Source organism: Triticum urartu, chromosome 2, assembly GCF_003073215.2.
Source record: "Triticum urartu cultivar G1812 chromosome 2, Tu2.1, whole genome shotgun sequence".
NCBI lineage: Eukaryota > Viridiplantae > Streptophyta > Magnoliopsida > Poales > Poaceae > Triticum > Triticum urartu.
Window position 1 is genome coordinate 378,599,778 of NC_053023.1, and position 14,829 is coordinate 378,614,606.

A 14,829-nucleotide genomic window follows, 5' to 3' on the forward strand; every position below is an offset into this window, starting at 1 on the left:
ATGTGATGTGCATTACCGACAGGGCCCAGAGATACCTCTCCGACAATCGGAGTGACAAATCCTAATCTCGAAATACGCCAACCCAACATGTACCTTTGGAGACACCTGTAGAGCACCTTTATAATCACCCAGTTACGTTGTGACGTTTGGTAGCACACAAAGTGTTCCTCCGGCAAACGGGAGTTGCATAATCTCATAGTTATAGGAACATGTATAAGTCATGAAGAAAGCAATAGCAACATACTAAACGATCGGGTGCTAAGCTAATGGAATGGGTCATGTCAATCATGATATAAGGAAATAAATAATAACTTTATTATTGCCTCTAGGGCATATTTCCTTCAGTCTCCCACTTGCATTAGAGTCAATAATCTAGTTCACATCACCATGTGATTTAACACTAATAGTTCACATCTTTATGTGATTAGTTCACATCTTCATGTGACCAACACCCAAAGGGTTTACTAGATTCAGTAATCTAGTTCACATCGCTATGCGATTAACACCCAAAGAGTACTAAGGTGTGATCATGTTTTGCTTGTGAGAGAAGTTTAGTCAACGGGTCTGCCACATTCAGATCCGTATGTATTTTGCAAATTTCTATGTCAACAATGCTCTGCACAGAGCTACTCTAGCTAATTGCTCCCACTTTCAATATGTATCCAGATTGAGACTTAGAGTCATCTGGATTAGTGTCAAAACTTGCATTGACGTAACCCTTTACGACGAACCTTTTTGTCACCTCCATAATAGAGAAATATATCCTTATTCCACTAAGGATAATTTTGACCGCTGTCAAGTGATCTACTCCTAGATCACTATTGTACTACCTTGCCAAAATCAGTGTAGGGTATACAATAGATCTGGTACATAGCATGGCATACTTTATAGAACCTATGGCTGAGGCATAGGGAATGACTTTCATTCTCTTTCTATCTTCTGTCGTGGTCGGGTTTTGAGTCTTACTCAATTTCACACCTTGTAACACAGCCAAGAACTCTTTCTTTGACTGTTCCATTTTTGAACTACTTCAAAATATTGTCAAGGTATGTACTCATTGAAAAAACTTATCAAGCGTCTTGATCTATCTCTATAGATTTTGATGCTTAATATGTAAGCAGCTTCACCGAGGTTTTCTTTGAAAAAAATCTTTTTAAACATTCCTTTATGCTTTGCAGAATAATTCTACATTATTTCCGATCAAGAATATGTCATACACATATACTTATCAGAAATGTTGTAGTGCTCCCACTCACTTTCTTGTAAATACAGGCTTCACCGCAAGTCTGTATAAAACTATATGCTTTGATCAACTTATCAAAGCGTATATTCCAACTCCGAGATGCTTGCACCAGTCCATAGATGGATCGCTGGAGCTTGCATATTTTGTTAGCACCTTTAGGATTGACAAAAACCTTCTGGTTGCATCATATACAACTCTTCTTTAAATCCATTAAGGAATGTGTTTTGTTTATCCATTTGCCAGATTTCATAAAAATGCGGCAATTGCTAACATGATTTGGACAGACTTAAGCATCGCTACGAGTGAGAAAATTTCATCGTAGTCAACATCTTGAACTTTGTCAAAACCTTTTTCGACAAGTCTAGCTTTGTAGATAGTAATACTACTATCAGCGTCCGTCTTCCTCTTGAAGATCCATTTATTGTCTATGGCTTGTCGATCATCAGGCAAATCCATCAAAGTCCATACTTTGTTCTCATACATGGATCATATCTCAGATTTCATGGCCTCAAACCATTTCGCGGAATCTGGGCTCATCATCGCTTCCTCATAGTTCGCAAGTTCATCATGGTCTAGTAACATGACTTCCAGAACAGGATTACCGTACCACTCTGGTGCGGATCTCACTCTGGTTTACCTACGAGATTCGGTAGTAACTTGATCTGAAGTTACATGATCATCATCATTAGCTTCCTCACTAATTGGTATAGTAGTCACAAGAACAGATTTCTGTGATGAACTACTTTCCAATAAGGGAGAAGGTACAATTACCTTATCAAGTTTTCTACTTTCCTCCTACTCACTTCTTTCGAGAGAAACTCCTTCTCTAGAAAGGATCCATTCTTAGCAACGAATGTCTTGCCTTTGGATCTGTGATAGAAGGTGTACCCAACAGTAACTTTTTGGGTATCCTATGAAGACACACTTTTTCGATTTGGGTTTGAGCTTATCAGGATGAAACTTTTTCACATAAGCATTGCAACCCCAAACTTTAAGAAATGACAACTTTGGTTTCTTGCCAAACCACAGTTCATACGGTGTCGTCTCAACAGATTTAGATGGTGCCCTTTTAACGTGAATGCAGCTGTCTCTAATGCATAACCCCAAAACGATAGTGGTAGATCAGTAAGAGACATCATAGATTGCACTATATCCAATAAAGTACGGTTATGACGTTCGGACACACCATTATGCTGTGGTGTTCCATGTGGCATGAGTTTGTGAAACTAGTCCACATTGTTTTAATTGAAGACCAAACTCGTAACTCAAATATTTGTCTCCGCGATCAGATCGTAGAAACTTTATTTTCTTGTCACGATGATTTTCCACTTCACTCTGAAATTCTTTGAACTTTTCAAATGTTTCACACTTATGTTTTATCAAGTAGATATACCCATATCTGCTCAAATCATCTGTGAAGTTCAGAAAATAACGATACTTGCCGTGAGCCTTAACACTCATCGGACCGCATACATCAGTATGTATTATTTCCAATAAGTCAGTTGCTCGCTCCGGAGAACGGAGTCTTAGTCATCTTGCCCATCAGGCATGGTTCGCAAGCATCAAGTGATTCATAATCAAGTGATTCCAAAATCCCATCAGCATGGAGTTTCTTCATGCGCTTTACACCAATATGACCTAAACGGCAGTGCTACAAATAAGTTGCACTATCATTATTAACTTTGCATCTTTTGGTTTCAATATTATGATTATGTGTATCACTACAATCGAGATCCAACGAACTATTTTCATTGGGTGTGTAACCATATAAGGTTTTATTCATGTAAACAAAATAACAATTTATTCTCTTACTTAAATGAATAACCGTATTACTATAAACATGATCAAATCATATTCATGCTTAACGCAAACACCAAATAACACTTATTCAGGTTCAACACTAATCCCGAAAGTATAGGGAGTGTGCGATGATGATCATATCAATCTTGGAACCACTTCCAACACACTTCGTCACTTCACCCTTAACTAGTCTCTGTTTATTCTGCAACTCCCGTTTCGAGTTACTAATCTTAGCAACTGAACTAGTATCAAATACTGAGGGGTTGCTATAAACACTAGTAAAGTACACATCAATAACATGTATATCAAATATACTTATGTTCACTTTGCCATCCTTCTTATCCGCCAATCACTTGTGGTAGTTCCGCTTCCAGTGACCAGTCCCTTTGCAGTAGAAACACTTAGTCTCAGGCTTAGGACCAGACTTGGGCTTCTTCACTTGAGCAGCAACTTGCTTGATGTTCTTCTTGAAGTTCCCCTTCTTCCCTCTGCCCTTTTCTTGAAACTAGTGGTCTTGTCTACCATCAACACTTGATGTTCTTCTCGATTTCTACCTTCGTCAATTTCCGCATTACGAAGAGCTTGGGAATCGTTTCCGTTATCCCTTGCATATCATAGTTCATCACGAAGTTCTACTAACTTGGTGATGGTGACTAGAGAATTCTGTCAATCACTATCTTATCTGGAAGATTAACTCCCACTTGATTCAAGCGATTGTAGTACTCAGACAATCTGGGCACATGCTCACTAGTTGAGCGATTCTCCTCCATCTTTTAGCTATAGAACTTGTTGGAGACTTCATATCTCTCAACTCGGGTATTTTCTTGAAATATTAACTTCAACTCCTGGAACATCTCATATGCTCCATGACGTTCAAAACGTCTTTGAAGTCCCGGTTCTAAGCCATTAAGCATGGTGCACTAAACTATCAAGTAGTCATCATATTGAGCTAGCCAAACGTTCATAACGTCTACATCTGCTCCTGCAATAGGTCCGTCACCTAGCGGTGCATCAAGGACATAATTCTTCTGTGCAGCAATGAGGATAAACCTCAGATCACGGATCCAATCCGCATCATTGCTACTAACATCTTTCAACACAATTTTCTCTAGGAACATATCAAAATAAACACAGGGAAGCAACAACGCGAGCTATTGATCTACAACATAATTTGCAAAATACTACCAGGACTAAGTTCATGATAAATTTAAGTTCAATTAATCATATTACTTCAGAACTCCCACTTAGATAGACATCCCTCTAATCCTCTAAGTGATTACGTGATCCAAATCAACTAAACCATGTCCGATCATCACGTGAGATGGAGTAGTTTCATTGGTGAACATCACTATGTTGATCATATCTACTATATGATTCACGCTCGACCTTTCGGTCTCCGTATTCCGAGGCCATATCTGTATATGCTTGGCTCGTCAAGTATAACATGAGTATTCTGCGTGTGCAACTGTTTTGCACCTGTTGTATTTGAACGTAGAGCCTATCACACCCGATCATCACGTGGTGTCTCAGCACGAAGAACTTTCGCAACGGTGCATACTCAGGGAGAACACTTCTTGATAATTAGTGAGAGATCATCTTATAATGCTACCGTCAATCAAAGCAAGATAAGATGCATAAAAGATAAACATCACATGCAATCAATATAAGTGATATGATATGGCCACCATCATCTTGTGCTTGTGATCTCCATCTTCGAAGCACCGTCATGATCACCATCGTCACCGGAGCGATACCTTGATCTCCATCGTAGCATCGTTGTCGTCTCGCCAATCTTATACTTCCACGACTATCGCTACCGCTTAGTGATAAAGTAAAGCATTACAGCGCGATTGCATTGCATACAATAAAGCGACAATCATATGGCTCCTGCCAGTTGCCGATAACTTGGTTACAAAACATGATCATCTCATACAATAAAATTTAGCATCATGTCTTGACCATATCGCATCACAACATGCCCTGCAAAAACAAGTTAGACGTCCTCTACTTTGTTGTTGCAAGTTTTACGTGGCTGCTACGGGCTTAAGTAAGAACCAATCTTACCTACGCATCAAAACCACAACGATAGTTTGTCAAGTTGGTGCTGTTTTAACCTTCGCAAGGAATGGGCGTAGCCACACTCGGTTCAACTAAAGTTGGAGAAACTGTCACCCGCTACCCACCTTTGTGCAAAGCACGTCGGGAGAACCGGTCTCGCGTAAGCGTACGCGTAATGTCGGTCCGGGCCGCTTTGTCCAACAATACCGCCGAACCAAAGTATGACATGCTGGTAAGCAGTATGACTTATATCGCCCACAACTCACTTGTGTTCTACTCGTGCATATAACATCAACACATAAAACCTAGGCTCGGATGCCACTGTCGGGGAACATAGTAATTTCAAAAAAATTCCTATGCACACGCAAGATCATGGTGATGCATAGCAACGAGAGAGGAAAGTGTGATCTACGTACCCTTGTAGACCGACAGCGGAAGCGTTAGCACAACGCGGTTGATGTAGTCGTACGTCTTCACGGCCCGACCGATCAAGCACCGAAACTACGGCACCTCCGAGTTTTAGCACACGTTCAGCTCGATGACGATCCCCGGACTCCGATCCAGCAAAGTGTCGGGGAAGAGTTCCGTCAGCACAACGGCGTGGTGACAATCTTGATGTTCTACTGTCGCAGGGCTTCGCCTAAGCACCGCTACAATATTATCGAGGATTATGGTGGAAGGGGGCACCGCACACCGCTAAGGAACGATCACAAAAATCAACTTGTGTCTAGAGGTGCCCCCCTGCCCCCATATATAAAGGAGCAAGGGAGGAGGAGGCCGGCCCTAGGAGGGGGCGTGCCAAGTGTGGAGTCCTACTAGGACTCCCTAGTCCTAGTAGGATTCCACCTCCCATATGGAATAGGAAAAGAGGAAGGGAAAAGGAGAAGGAAGGAAGGGGGCGCCCCCCTTCCCTAGTCCAATTCGGACCAGACCAAGGGGAGGGGTGCGGCCACCCTTGAGGCCCTTTTTCTTCTTTCCCGTATGGCCCAATAAGGCCCAATACGTATTCTCGTAACTCTCCGGTACTCCGAAAAATACCCGAATCACTCAGAACCTTTCCGATGTCCGAATATAGTCGTCCAATATATCGATCTTTACGTCTCGACCATTTCGAGACTCCTCATCATGTCCCCGATCTCATCCGGTACTCCGAACTCCTTCGGTACATCAAAACTCATAAACTCATAATATAACTGTCATCGAAACCTTAAGCGTGCGGACCCTACAGGTTCGAGAACAATGTAGACATGACCGAGACACATCTCTAGTCAATAACCAATAGCGGAACCTGGATGCTCATATTGGCTCCCACCTATTCTACGAAGATCTTTATCGGTCAGACCGCATAACAACATATGTTGTTCCCTTTGTCATCGGTATGTTACTTGCCCGAGATTCGATCGTCGGTATCTTAATACCTAGTTCAATCTCGTTACCGGCAAGTCTCTTTACTCGTTTCGTAATACATCATCTCGAAACTAACTCATTAGTTGTAATGCTTGCAAGGCTTATGTGATGTGCATTACCGAGAGGGCCCAGAGATACCTCTCCGACAATCGGAGTGACAAATCCTAATCTCGAAATACGCCAACCCAACATGTACCTTTGGAGACACCTGTAGAGCACCTTTATAATCACCCAGTTACGTTGTGACGTTTGGTAGCACACAAAGTGTTCCTCCGGCAAACGGGATTTGCATAATCTCATAGTCATAGGAACATGTATAAGTCATGAAGAAAGCAATAGCAACATACTAAACGATCGGGTGCTAAGCTAATGGAATGGGTCGTGTCAATCAGATCATTCACCTAATGATGTGATCCCGTTAATCAAATAACAACTCTTTGTCCATGGTTAGGAAACATAACCATCTTTGATTAACGAGCTAGTCAAGTAGAGGCATACTAGTGACACTCTGTTTGTCTATGTATTCACACATGTATTATGTTTCCCGTTAATACAATTCTAGCATGAATAATAAACATTTATCATGATATAAGGAAATAAATAATAACTTTATTATTGCCTCTAGGGCATATTTTCTTCACATGTGTTTCCGTCCGACCTAATTATCTTAGAGTCGCAAGGATTGGATGTGATATTGGGTATGGACTGGATGTCAAAGTATGGAGGAAGCATTGACTGTGCGAGTAAGTCGATTTATCTCACCACCTCGGAGGGAAAAAGGATTAAGTATGTGTCTAGGCATGTGCCTAAAAGGAGCCAAGTAAATGCCCTTACGGGAGTTGTTCAGGAGGAAGTGCCGGTAGTAAAGGATTACCCGGATGTTTTCCGAGAGGAGTTACCAGGCATGCCACCGGACAGAGATATTGAGTTTTTGATAGAGCTATTACCAGGAACAGGACCAATATCCCAAAGACCCTATCGGATGCCCGCGAATGATCTGGAGGAAATTAAGAAACAGATCAAGGAGTTATTGGAGAAAGGATACATCCGAAGGAGTTCATCACCCTGGGGAGCCCCAGTACTTTTGGTTGAGAAGAAAGATAAATCCCTAAGGATGGTTGTTGATTATCGAACCTTGAATGAAGTGACGATAAAGAACAAGTACCCACTGTCGATGATCAATGATCTGTTTGATCAGTTGCAAGGAGCTAAAGTGTTCTCAAAGATCGATTTACGATCAGGGTATCATCAGTTGAAGATACGAGAGAAGGATATACCAAAGACGGCGTTCACAACGCGATATGGATTATACGAGTACACTGTCATGTCGTTTGGACTAAATAACGCCCCTACCTATTTCATGAGCATGATGAACAAGGTGTTCATGGAGTATTTGGACAAGTTTGTTGTGGTGTTTATTGATGATATCATGGTATACTCGAAGAACGAGGAGGAGCACAAAGAGCATTTGCGTTTAGTTCTCGAGAAGCTCAGGGAACACCAGTTGTATGCTAAGTTTAGCAAATGCGAGTTTTGGCTGAAGGAAGTCGGATTCCTTGGACATGTTATATCAGGAGAAGGTATAGCAGTAGACCCCAGCAAGGTTCAGTCAGTCACTGAATGGTTGGCACCCACCTCAGTTAGCGAGATCCGCAGTTTTCTTGGACTCGCAGGATACTACCGGAGATTCATTGAGAATTTTTCCAAGATTGCAAAACCAATGACTGAACTGTTGAAGAAGGATACCAAGTTTAAATGGACAGAAGATTGTGAAGCAAGTTTCCAGGAGTTGAAGAAACGTTTGACTACAGCCCCAGTGCTAGTACTGCCAGATATACATAAGGAATTCCAAGTGTATTGCGACGCCTCTCGCTTAGGACTTGGATGTGTGCTTATGCAGGACGGAAGAGTTGTTTTGTATGCCTCACGACAACTAAAACCTCATGAGTTGAATTATGCTACGCGTGATTTGGAGCTAGCAGCCGTAGTGCATGCGTTGAAGACTTGGAGACATTACCTTATTGGAAACCATTGTGATGTGTACACGGATCACAAGAGTTTGAAGTACATCTTCACCCAGAAGGAGCTGAACCTTAGGCAGAGGAGATGGTTGGAGCTTATAAAGGATTATGACATGAAGCTACACTATCATCCAGGAAAGGCCAATGTCGTAGCAGACGCATTGAGTCGGAAGAGTTATGCTAATATCCTTGAAAGTAAAAGACTGCCAAAGGAATTAGCAAAGGACATCATGGAACTTCGATTAGAGATTGTACCTAGAAGGTTCATTGCCACAATGGAGGTTCAGTTGACATTGTTGGACAAGATTCGGGAAGCTCAGAAAGATGATAAAGAGATTTCCAAGATAAAGGAGAAGATGGGCAAAGGAAAGGCCAAAGGTTTTCGTGAGGATGAGCACGATACCCTATGGTTTGAGGACCGAATTTACGTGCCCAATAATCAGGAGATCAGAAAGTTAATACTTCAAGAGGCGCATGACTCACCATACTCGATACACCCCGGAAACACCAAGATGTATTTGGATTTGAAGGAACGTTTCTGGTGGACTGGTATGAAGAAGGATATTGCCGAGTATGTAGCCGTATGTGATGTATGTCAGAGAGTTAAGGCAGAACATCAGAAGCCAGCAGGACTGTTACAGCCTATGCCGATACCCGAATGGAAGTGGGATAAACTTGGCATGGACTTTATCACCGGATTACCCAGGACTAAAGCAGGATATGATTCCATATGGGTAGTAGTTGATCGTTTGACCAAAGTAGCTCACTTCATCCCAGTGAAAACCACCTATACAAGTGCAAAGTTGGCCAAGATCTATATGTCCAGGATCATATGTCTGCATGAAGTTCCAAGGACCATCGTATCGGATCGAGGAACACAGTTTACTTCAAAGTTTTGGCATCAGTTACACCAGACTTTGGGAACGAGATTGGAGTTCAGTACAGCGTTTCACCCGCAGACAGATGGACAGACTGAGAGAGTAAATCAAATTTTGGAGGACATGTTGAGAGCCTGTGTGCTAGATTATGTATCTAGTTGGGATGACAATTTGCTGTATGCAGAATTCTCATACAACAATAGCTACCAAGCCAGTTTTAAGATGGCACCATTTGAAGCCCTGTATGGACGCAGGTGCAGAACACCGTTGATGTGGGATGAGGTAGGAGACCGACAGTTGTTTGGACCAGACTTAATTAAAGAATCTGAGGAGAAGGTAAAACTGATCCGAGACCAACTGAAGATTGCTCAGTCCAGGCAGAAGAGTTATGCAGACTCAAAACGCAAGGAGGTAACCTACGAAATTAGAGACAGAGCCTATCTGCGAGTATTGCCCTTGCGAGGAGTGAAATGTTTTGGAGTTAAGGGAAAGTTAGCCCCGAGATTTGTAGGACCGTATCGCATTTTGGAATGGATGGGAGAAGTTGCCTACAAGTTGGAGTTACCTGAGGGGTTGTCAGGAGTCCACGATGTGTTCCACGTTTCACAGCTGAAGAAGTGTCATGCTAAGATGGCTGATATACCATTAAGAGATACAGTACCCTTGGAGGCGATTCAGTTGGACAGTGATTTGACTTATGAGGAGAAGCCAGTTAAGATTCTTGAGTTTGCCAGCAGAGTCACCCGCAGTAAGGTTATCAAGTTTTGCAAAGTTCAGTGGAGCCACCATACCGAGGATGAAGCTACCTGGGAACGAGAGGATGATCTCTGCAAGGACCACCCATACCTATTTTCTAGCCAACCCGAATCTCGAGGGCGAGATTCATCTTAAGGGGGTAGGTTTGTAACATCCCAAATTTTTAATTTGGAATGTTATACATAGATCATCCATGCATATCATGATTTATTGCATTTCCGTTCCGCAATCCTCGAAATCCTAAGCAACTCAAGGACCCACGGAGAGAGTTGGGGATTTTCCGGTTTTCATATTTGATCTTTATCAAATAATAAAACGAGGATTTTGATTTTAATAATTTTTCTCTCCGAGAAATATTTCATATTAAATCTAATGAGTGGAGATAATATGACTTCTCCAAAATAATTGAAATATTGGAGGAAAAATATTAAAATCATTTATTGGATTTTATTTGGTTTTATTCGAATTTTATTTGCATTAGAAAAATTGCATGTTTTCAAAATTGCATTTTAGCGCCAAGAAAATGTTCAGCTCGTCCTAAATATTTTATTTAAACGGTGAAATTTGTTTTGGCATTTTTAGGTTTTTATTTATTTATTTAGGATTTTATCTCGGTCGGCGAAGTTTATAAAAAATGTTCCCGCGCCGACTGGGCCTAAGGCCCAGCCGCGCCAGGCCGCCGCCGTCGCCTCCCCGCGCCCAAGCGTCGTCGCCGCCACCGCCGACTCAGACAGAGTCCGAGCCGGACTCCGCCTCCGCCGCCGCGCCTTGCCCCCTACTCCAAGCCCCCCCTCCTATATATACGCGCCACCCCGGCCCCCACCACCACACCACCACCGCCTCCCGCACCCCGCCCCGAGCCGCCGCCGCACCCCGTGCCGCCGCCGCACCCCGCCGCCCAAGCCCTCGCCGGAGGTAGCCGCCGGTTCCAACCGCCGGTTTTTCTAAAAAAAACTGTTTGTTTTTTTTTCAAAACCCTAGTTTTCATTTTTTTTAAATAGATCGGTTTTTATTCGGTTTATTTATTTAGCGAGTGTTCGCTCGTTCGTTCGTTTTAAACGAACGTGTTCTTCGTTTAGATCCGAATAACGAACGTTCGTTCATTAATCTGTTTGTCGTTTTTCTTTTTCTCGGTTTTATTCCGTGATTTTTCTGATCGCGATTTTTGATCTGATCTTAATTTCTGTTTATCTTTTCGCTCGTTTATCGGAATCAGGCGATTCAAGCGCCTGGAGTTTCGTCTCGAAACCCTCTTTCCGGTTAATCAACTCAAACAAGTTTTTGTTACTGTAAAATTTGACTTAAGCTCATATTAGTAAACGAAGTGGTTTTCTTTCGCCGTTTGACTTTCGTTGCTCCGTTTGATTTGATTCTTTTTGCGTACCGGAGCTCTTAAGTTGAACTTTCTGGTCAATCTCTCTTATTTGAGTTTTTCTTGTGCATCGTTGCTTGTTACTTATGTATGTTATTGTTTGCTTGCGATAGAATTCCCGGAGTGCGAGGCGTGTTACTACGAGTCTCTAGGATTCGCGGATCGTCAGCAAGGCAAGTAACACTTTGATCATATCCCATTATTACCCAGTTTTTTATGCATTAGTTCCAATCCTCAAACATTGCATGATTAGGATTTCATTAACTTGTGGGTTGGGAAGTAGTTGCTGAGGTAGAACCTATTGCCCTGTTATATTCAAACCCTTGGGAGTTACTTCTGCGTATTGCTTATATTGCTATGCTATGCTTGTAGACGTGGTTTGGGTTTGAGTGAAATTCATGACAGATGTGAGATTGTTAATTAACGGTTCAACTTAAGGTGGCAACTTAATCAAACAACTGGGTGGATTGAGGCACCTGGGGAACCTAGTGTTGTCTGTATTTTTTTGGAAATCCCGGGGTACCCGTGTGATCTTCCTATGGACCGCCACCCAGGCTCAAAGGGAATTGAGATGATTCATGCTAGAAACTTCCGTGTGAAGCCATAAGCTATTATGGGCTCTAGCATAGTTGAGTAAGATACGTGAAGCTCTTGAAGAGGTAGATCAGCAGGTAGTGGGTTTTGTAGGTTTGGTATGGTCTACCCGGAGTAGAGAGTTAACGTTTCTGAAAGATTGTGTCTCAGTCATGTGTTTCTCAAACACCATGTAGTGCGAGAAATCCAACGGAGGCGATCGAGTCTTGTGGGGAAAAGTGCGCAAACCTCTGCAGAGTGTACAATCTAATCATGGTTAGCCGTGTCCCCGGTTATGGACAATTCTTGAGTATCTAGTACTTGAGTTATCACATGTATCTCACCATGTTTAATTAATATTGTTGGGCTGTTAATCACTTTAATTGGGATTGAGTTGGGGTTACCTTTTTCAATGATGTTTCAACTACCATGATAGTTAAATAAAATCTATTCCTTTGTTGTAGGGAAAAATTGGCTTTTCGCAAAACTTAACCATAGAGCTTTCCACCAGCCAAATATGCATGTAGTGATAGCATTATTCTGTTCTTGCTCTACTGTGTTATATTGCCAGCATATTCCATGTGCTGACCCGTTTTCGGGCTGCAACGTATTATGTTGCAGACTTTTCAGACGAGGAGTAAGGTTCGTTTAGGTCGTTGCCGTGCAGCTCAGCTATGCGTCGTTGGAGTTGATGGACTCACCCTATCTTCCAAGCCTTCTGTTGTTATCGCATTAGATGGCCTTAAGCCATGTTATTGTGATAAGTTCTCTTTGGAGACATTCGATGTAATGGTGTGTGATTGCTACGCTGCTATAAATCCTTCGAGTACTGTGTGTGTCAGCATTACCGATCCAGGGATGACACTGAAGCACAGAGACTTGACCATCTGAGGTCGGGTCGCTACAAGATGGTATCAGAGCACACGCTGAGTGTAGGACACGACCACTAAGATAAACCCTAGGTCACACTTCTCTACTCATTTCTGACTCCTCTCCATTTTCTACTCTTTAGGATGACCGAGATGAAGAACAAGTTTGCACAACCGGATGAAGACACACCTTTTGGACGCCACTTGAAGGAAGTCACTAGGTACTTGAATATTGGAATACCAAGCTTCACCGGGATGTACAACGCCACTTTACCAGAAGAAGAGCGTTGGATGATTCAAGTACAAGTTCCAGGAAGGACGTTCTCGCCAACCTCTAAACCCATAGAATTTAAAACAATTGCATATGAAGGTAAAGGGAGGAGTATGGAGGGAGCAAACGCAATGTAGACACGGAGATTTTTGGTGTGGTTCCAATAGGTGGTGCTATCGTACATCCACGTTGATGGAGACTTCAACCCACGAAGGGTAACGGCTGTGCAAGTCCACGGAGGGCTCCACCCACGAAGGGTCCACGAAGAAGCAACCTTGTCTATCCCACCATGGCCATCGCCCACGAAGGACTTGCCTCACTAGGGTAGATCTTCACGAAGTAGGCGATCTCCTTGCCCGTACAAACTCCTTGGTTCAACTCCACAATCTTGACGGAGGCTCTGAAGTCACACCTAACCAATCTGGGAGACACCACTCTCCAAGAGGTAACAAATGGTGTGTTGATGATGAACTCCTTGCTCTTGTGCTTCAAATGATAGTCTCCCCAACACTCAACTCTCTCTCATAGGATAGGATTTGGTGAAAAGATGATTTGAGTGGAAAGAAACTTGGGGAAGGCTAGAGATCAAGATTTATGTGGTTGGTGATGTCTACTACACAACCTTCTTCTTGTAGACGTTGTTGGGCCTCCAAGTGCAGAGGTTTGTAGGACAGTAGCAAATTTCCCTCAAGTGGATGACCTAAGGTTTATCAATCCGTAGGAGGCGTAGGATGAAGATGGTCTCTCTCAAGCAACCCTGCAACCAAATAACAAAGAGTCTCTTGTGTCCCCAACACACCCAATACAATGGTAAATTGTATAGGTGCACTAGTTCGGCGAAGAGATGGTGATACAAGTGGTATATGGATAGTAGATAAAGGTTTTTGTAATCTGAAAATATAAAAACAGCAAGGTAACTAATGGTAAAAGTGAGCGTAAACAGTATTGCAATGCGTGGAAATAAGGCCTAGGGTTCATACTTTCGCTAGTGTAAGTTCCCTTAGCAATACTAACATAATTGGATCATAAAACTATCCCTCAACATGCAACAAAGAGTCACTCCAAAGTCACTAATAGCGGAGAACGAACGAAGAGATTATGGTAGGGTACGAAACCACCTCAAAGTTATTCTTTCCAATCAATCCATTGGGCTATTCCTATAAGTGTCACAAACAGCCCTAGAGTTCGTACTAGAATAACACCTTAAGACACAAATCAACCAAAACCCTAATGTCACCTAGATACTCCAATGTCACCTCAAGTATCTGTGGGTATGATTATACGATATGCATCACACAATCTCAGATTCATCTATTCAACCAACACAAAGGACCTCAAAGAGTGCCCCAAAGTTCTACCGGAGAATCACGACGAAAACGTGTGCCAACCCCTATGCATAGGTTCATGGGCGGAACCCGCAAGTTGATCACCAAAACATACATCAAGTGAATCACGTGATATCCCATTGTCACCACAGATATCCACGGCAAGACATACATCAAGTGTTCTCAAATATTTAAAGACTCAATCTGATAAGATAACTTCAAAGGGGAAACTCAATTCATTACGAGAGAGTAGAGG